Genomic DNA, 7691 nt, shown 5'->3' on the forward strand with positions numbered 1-7691 from the left:
GAAATGATAAAACACGAGCGTGACAGCATTCGAACCTGTAATCTTCAGATCCGAAGTCCGACGGCTTATCCATTAGGCCACACAGTCACTGACGACCAAGTGCAACTTGTATATGACTCATCTCGAAACGCTCACACCCCTGATAATTTGTGTTTTCGTTCTACACAGCCGCTGCCCTTGCTCTTTCCCACCCATTCGTTACATTCAACCTCTTACGTGACCGACCAAATATAGACTGGGAAACAAGACCACACACTTTGTGCATACGGAATCGAAGGCAGGGCGTGCCTCGCCGCATTTGCCACGATGGCCATTTGCTACTTCTGCAGAAGCGGCGGCGGCAACGACGACGACCGCGAGAGGCTCTGACATATGTGAGAAATACATCTATAAAATGTAATTCAGACTGCCTCGTCCCACCTTATGCTGTACCGCTTTGGCAAAGGCTTTATCTGCGACATTCGCCTTAATCACATCTGAGAGTAATTCTTAATAAAAGGCATGTCGGTAATTGTTCGTTATCACAGATACTGTTTGCTATACAGCCACGACGCGCAACTGATTTCCAAAATTCGACTTCTTCCTTTGAGGATGGAACTCACGAACCTTGGTTTACTAGTCCACTGCTCTACCACTGAGCTAAAGAGGCGCGGCCTAGCGATGCTTTTGCGTACTTCGTCCTTACGGTCGTCTGGATCATCAGACTTCAGCTGACAACACTTCATATTACCGACTAATATTTGCAGCTATGGCGACCCATTACTGCTTGGCTACACATCTGACACGTAACCGATGTCCTCTCCAAACAACAACACTTGCATTTCAGAACATGTCTTTCACACATGTCTACAAAATCACCTTCACCTTCAAATACAGCTTCCGTGTGACTGACAGAGATGTAGGCATAATTTATAGTTGCTATTTCCATTACATCACGTTAATCAGAAAAACGGTAATTTACATCTGCAGCGGAACAAAGTTCCGTTAAGCCCAGCGTGGGGCTCGAACCCACGACCCTGAGATTAAGAGTCTCATGCTCTACCGACTGAGCTAGCCGGGCTGCTTGGGTGAATACTTGCAGGGCAGCACGTCACACAGTACTCGTTTGGGTTGGGTGGTCCCATACAGAATCTCTCCATGCTGCCTAATGTTTTCCTAACGTCACACTCGTCACGTACTTCACTTTTATTTCATAATCATTTCTGAGAGGTAAAGGAATTGCATGACAACCTGCTGAGCTAGTGGCGTCAAAATTAACACTCATACTTGATGTGACTCAAAAGGCGAACGAGTTACTTTCCGACGTTGATTTAGATGTGCAAGTGCCAGTGGAAACTCGCGGTGACGGCATTCTGCCGACCATTTCGCTAGTTAAAACCGGTCTTGTAGTGTGTGTTTCAAACTCAAGAGCATCTCCAAGCAGAAAATGGTCAACAGCAACATTCAGACGGTTTCGTACTGCTCAAATGCTACATTAAAACGGTATGTTTCTTTTTCAGAACTGATAAAACACGAGCGTGACAGCATTCGAATCTGTAATCTTCATATCCGAAGTCCGGCGCCTTATCCATTAGCCCACACAGTCACTGATGACCAAGTGCAACTTGTATATGACTCATCTCGAAACGCTAACACCCCTGATAATTTGTGTTTTCGTTCTACACAGCCGCTGCCCTTGCTCTTTCCCACCCATTCGTTACATCAACCTCTTACGTGACCGACCAAATATAGACTGGGAAACAAGACCACACACTTTGTGCATACGGAATGGAAGGCAGGGCGTGCCTGGCCGCATTTGCCACGATGGTCATTTGCTACTTCTGCAGAAGCGGCGGCGACGACGACGACGACGACGACGACGACGACCGCGAGAGGCTCTGACATATGTGAGAAATACATCTATAAAATGTAATTCAGACTGCCTCGTTCCACCTTATGCTGTACCGCTTTGGCAAAGGCTTTATCTGCGCCATTCGCCTTAATCACATCTGAGAGTAATTCTTAATAAAAGGCATGTCGCTAATTGTTCGTCATCACAGATACTGTCTGCTATACGGCCAAGACGCGCAACTGATTTCCAAAATTCGACTTCCTACTTTGAGGATGGAACTCACGACCTTTGGTTTACTAGACCAGTGCTCTACCACTTTTTTTTTTTTTTTTTTTTAATGCATCCTCTGCAAAAACAAAAACAAAAGAAAATCATTGTACAATAAATCACAAAATGTAAAGGAAAAGGGATACAGGGATGTTGTTTTTATTTATTATATTTATTTATTTTCCACAATCACCCTGTTAAAAGGAACATGTAGATCATGTAGATCATTTCATGGTATAGTATGTGCATTACATATGGAGCGTTGAGAGAAGCGTGAGGTTCATTATCAGCTGTCAAATGTGCACACCGACTGCACCCGGCACATCCCAACTGCGTGGGGGGTCGAGGAAGACTGCCTGAAGATAGTTGGCAAAGGTTTTCCGATAGTGTGACCATCTATGAACCTCATAGTGGGCTTGCTGTAAGAAATACCAAAAGTCGAGTCGCGACTTGGCAGCATCCCCATAGAGGTACGCGATCGTCCAACCTTTGACCCAGATGATCGACTGTGATTTGGCCGCCGGAAAGTAGTCACTCTCCGGATGTAAGAAGGAAGCAGGTGTAATATGTTGCGGGGTCACACGGAGGTAGCAAGCCACCATCTGTCGTCCTAGGAGCCATACGTCCTCCACCGCGATACAAGTTAAGCGGTGATGGTCGCCATCCACTTGGCGACATTTCGGGCACAGTGGAGTGTCCACTAGTCCAATTGCATGGAGTCGTTGGTTGGTGTTGAACTTGCCACAGGTGACAGAGAACCACAGTGCCCGAACGAAGGTAGGAAAGAATTTTTGGTGAACATGTCTCCAAATCTTCGGCCAATGCAACGTGGGGTGTTTCAGTTCAATGACATTACGACTTATCAGTCGTAGCAGCCAAACATAAAAATCCTTCGCGCATGGTGGTCTCGTGCGCGGAAGCTCGTCTCTGATATAACTAAGTTCCACGATAAATGTTGATACATGCGCAAAATGTGGCGTAATGTTGCCCACCGCCACCGGAGGTGTGAGGGACGCTGGAACTAGGAGATCCAGTAGGCGGGATGTAAGGGAATCACGCCCGCTACGCCATTGCTTGTACATCGTGGCTAGAAGGAGCGCCGTTGCTCGGCAGCGAACATTCGTAAGTCCGAGTCCCCCCTTGTCCGTAGGGAGCGTGAGCGTTGCGTATCGCACCTTGAGGGGCGACCCAATCATCACAAAATAGCCTAGTGCTGATTGAAGTCGATGCCCGAGCGTGAGTGGTAGGGGCAGGATCTGCGAAATATGCACCATTCGAGAAACCACATAAGTGTTCAGATATTCGACTCGCTGCAAAGGATCAAGGCGTCGTAGGAGATGTTGGCGGACCATGGTACGTGTTGTCTGTAAAATACGTCGGTAGTTAACTGCCGCAGTATGTTTCACAGATGAGGTAAAGTCTATGCCGAGATAGCGGAATTGTTGCACATAAGGAAATGGACTGATTTCTTCCGGCGTAAGGCCCTTTCCAACCGGCATTGCTGCCGATTTGTTCATGTTCACTGCACTACCCGCCGTCACACTGTGGTCCAACAACAGTTCAAGAACCGTCTTCACCTCTTCCTCAGAACGAACGAGCAGCAGGAGGTCGTCCGCATAAGCACGACATTTGAAGGTGTAGCCCCGCAGTTCCACCCCAGAAAGAGAATTTGTTAGCCTCCCAATTAATGGTTCCAACGCTATCGCGAACAGCAGCATCGAAAGAGGGCAGCCCTGGCGAATGGAACGTCGAATTTGAATGGGTCCTGCTATACGCCCATTAACATGTACCAAGGATTGTGCGCTCCCATAAATCCTTCTAATGAGACCAGTAAAACAGTCTGGAAATCCCAATTGTTCCAGTACAGCGTACAGATAGTTGTGGCGCACCTTATCAAAAGCACTGTCAAAATCAACCGCCACCATCGCCGCTTTAAGCCGGCACTCCTCCGCCAGCGCTATTACATCACGGCATTCGCTAGTAGCTGTTTGCACATTCACCGATCCACCCGGTGTCGTCTGTTCTGGGGAGAGAACGCTACGAATTAACATACGACATCGGGACGCTAGCATCCGTGCAAAGATCTTATAGTCTGCATTAAGCAGGGTGATGGGGCGATAATGTGTGACCGTAATTCCTGGCTTCGGTTTATGTACTGGCACCAAGAGGCCTTCCATATAAGCCGGTGGAATAGGTGCATCGGAATTTAACAACTCGTTGTACATTTCCGTCCATCGCGGTGCCATTTCGTTGCGAAATTCTCGATAAAATTCAGCAGGAAGTCCATCAATGCCTGGGGAGCGATTCAACGCACCCTTTGCGATCGCATCATGTACTTCCTCACAGCTAATAGCTTCCAATAAGGTTCCAGCGTCTTCCACCGTTAGTGTACGGGAGACGTATGTGGCTATACGTGCGAGGTCATCAACACGGGCTGCTTCCTCCCGATAGATGTGTTGGTAATGGTCGACGAATGCAGAGACAATGTCCGCTTGACGCGTCACTCTTCGGTCTTCGCGGGTAATTAACTCCCGTACCAAAACGCGTCGTCGGTGCTTTCGTTCATTCACGACGTGGTGCATAGAAGGAATCTCGTGTCGTATCGTATCGTGACATCTGGCGCGCACCATGGTTCCCTGAAGATGTTTACGAGCTAAAGCCACTAATTTAGCTTTTATCCTTTTGCGTTCGATCCAGACGTCCGGTCCCGGCGGATCATCGTCCAGTTCGCGCAGCGCTGCAAAATAAAAGTCGGTCGTACGGCGGCGCCATTCGGCCATCTCCCTGCTATATGAGATGAACGTACAGCGAAGCGCCGGTTTAGCACAAGTCAGCCACCTATCAAGCTTCGTCGCATACCTTCCAACCTTTCGCTCGCACATCGTCCATGTCTCAAGGATCCGTTGACGACATTCGGGATCATGTAGATGTTGAATGTTTAATTTCCACGGGGCCTTGCTGTTCCACACCTCTCTACGGGGAAGAAGCACCGTACAGATGTAAGCGCTGTGATCGGAAAATGCCAATGGCCAGCGTTCCGCGTCCTGGACATCATTTGCATGAGCCCGTGAGATATAAATGCGATCTAATCTGCTCGCCGAATGACTGGTCACATAGGTGTATCCCGGTGCATCTCCATGTCGTAATTCCCACGTGTCACTAAGTACAAGGTCGCTGACAACGATTCGCAACTCCTGGCTGATGTTTGCTTGCGGCCATTGGTCTTTCTGGCTGAGAACACAGTTGAAATCTCCACCAATTATTACACATTCATAACGTCCATGGAAAAGTGGTGCAATATCTTCTGCATAAAATCGCGCCCTTTCCCGCCGCCGATTGTTTCCCGACGGTGCATAAAGATTGATGATGCGTGTCCCAAACGTCGTGAAAGCCATTCCCCGGGCCGACGGAAGGTAACACACGTTTTCCACGGGTAAGCCATCTCGCACGTAAACTGCCACCCCACTCCCATTGTGATCTCCATGTGACGAATAGGATTGGTAGCCTGCGATGTGTGGGAGTGCAGCTATGTGGACTTCCTGCAGCAAAGCAATATCCGCATCAGATGCCCAAATCGTTTCCTTCAGTAGGTGTATTTTGGTTGGTGAACGCACGTCATTTATATTTAATGTCGCAATACGGTTCGCATGGCGTTGAATCCCACTCTGTCGAGACGCAACAATATCTCCCTGCATCGGCGCTGGGGGCTGAGTTAGAAGACGTTCTCTCGCCCCTCTCTCTTCACCTTCAGCAATTACTAGGCCGTCTTTGTGAGTGCCGGCTGCCTCTGTATGACGTCCGGCGCCTCCTCAATATCGTCATACCACATCTTTGCATGCAGTGATATATTCGTGTCCATAGCCACAGCATCTGCGTCTGGAGAGCCAACTGGTTGTCGTTCCTCTTCAGCATCACCACGTCCCGCTACCGTCAATGTGACAGACCGCTGCGGGTCTGATCGAACAGTTTCCATTGCCTCATCCTGCTTCGTAGAGGCTGTTGTGTCGTCTTGCTCCACAGGCGCATCGTCGTCGGGGCAAGGGGAGTCATCCCTAGGAGATGTCGTGCGACGACGCCGTTTCCTCCTTTTCGGGGAACGTTGTTTGCGTGATCTTCCTTCCGTGTCCTCAGATTGTAGGGAATCACGGCTGCCCGACAGAAAAGCATCCGTAGGAACTGGAAGTGTTTCGAGTCCCATCGTTGTAGTTGGCGGGAGTTCGGTCGAAACTGATGTTGTCGTCACAGAGTGCGTTCCAGACGGAACAGCATCCGTAGTGGCTGGAACTGCTTCGTGTACTATCGGTGTGCTTGGTAGGAGTTCGGTGTCAACTGGTGTTGTCGCCGTAGATTGTATGCTAGATGGAGCAGCATCCTCTGTCATCCCGACGTGTGCTACAAGGTTTCGGAGAGTGCCATCGGGAACTTCCACCGGGGCTGTGTCCTTTCGGTCATCAGCGGACGCAGTGAGGGCTTTGGCATAGGTGATCGGTAGTACTGTCATCTCTGGCGACGGCTCCCGCACATCTGAAAGCACTTGCGTAATCCGCCGTTGCATACAGTTCGACCTGAGGTGTCCCTCCTGGCCACAGCCAGAACATGTACGTGGTTGCCGATCGTAAATCACCACCGCCCTACAACCACCAATTGTCAGATAGGACGGTACATGCTTCTGAAGATCAATAGTGATCTGTCTCACTCCGTTAAGCACGGGGTACGTGGCGAATTGTGTAAAGCGTTCTGCTGTGTGACCATGTACCGTGCCGTATGGCTTAAAAGCCTCAATAACTTCGTCAGCCGGGAACTCAAATGGCAGCTCAAAAACACGTATTGTCCGTACACCCAGACCAGCATGTTCTACAGTTACCGTGCCGACATTCCCGTCACTATGGCAAAATCGGAGACCTGCTTTTGTCGCCCGTAGAATTCTCTCACACGCCGCGTCATTTACCATCTTAACATACACCGTGGGACTAACGATGGACAGGTGAATTCCGACAATATCGTTTGCCGGTATCTTGACGTCCTCACGTATGAATCGTTCCACTGCTAAAGCCTTTGGTCTTTCGTAGTCTTTGCAGAAATTGAATCGTAATGTAGTTTTTCTGTACTTGTTCGCCATGATCGTTGTTATTAGCCCGCGCGCAGACTAAGTCCACAAGTAAACAAACACTCGCACACGCCGCACAGGCGGAAGTATCGGACCTCCGCTCCGCACGGCCGCTAGCGCCGAACTGCGTCCACTGAGCTAAAGAGGCGCGGCCTAGCGATGCCTTTGCGTACTTCGTCCTTACGGTCGTCAGGATCCTCAAACTTCAGCTGACAACACTTCATATTACCGACTAATATTTGCAGCTATGGCGACCCATTACTGCTTGGCTACACATCTGACACGTAACCGATGTGCTCTCCAAACAACAACACTTGCATTTCAGAACATGTCTTTTACACGTGTCTACAAAATCACCTTCACCTTCAAATACAGTTTCCTTGCGACTGACAGAGACGTAGGCAAAGTTTAAAGTTGCTATTTACATTACATCACGTTACTCAGAAAAACGGTAATTTACATCTGCAGCGGAACAAAATTCCGTTC

At 49.1% G+C, this 7691-nt stretch overlaps 1 non-coding gene across 1 annotated transcript; it reads right to left on the reverse strand.

Annotated features, from left to right (window-relative positions):
• Positions 1 to 987: 987 nt before the first annotated feature.
• On the reverse strand, positions 988 to 1060 carry Trnak-cuu (transfer RNA lysine (anticodon CUU)). Its single transcript has one exon. It is a non-coding gene; the product is annotated as a tRNA-Lys (tRNA).
• Between the last annotated feature and the right edge of the window lie 6631 nt (positions 1061 to 7691).

Source organism: Schistocerca gregaria, chromosome 8 (genome assembly GCF_023897955.1).
Source record: "Schistocerca gregaria isolate iqSchGreg1 chromosome 8, iqSchGreg1.2, whole genome shotgun sequence".
In the NCBI taxonomy this organism is placed as follows: Eukaryota; Metazoa; Arthropoda; class Insecta; order Orthoptera; family Acrididae; genus Schistocerca; species Schistocerca gregaria.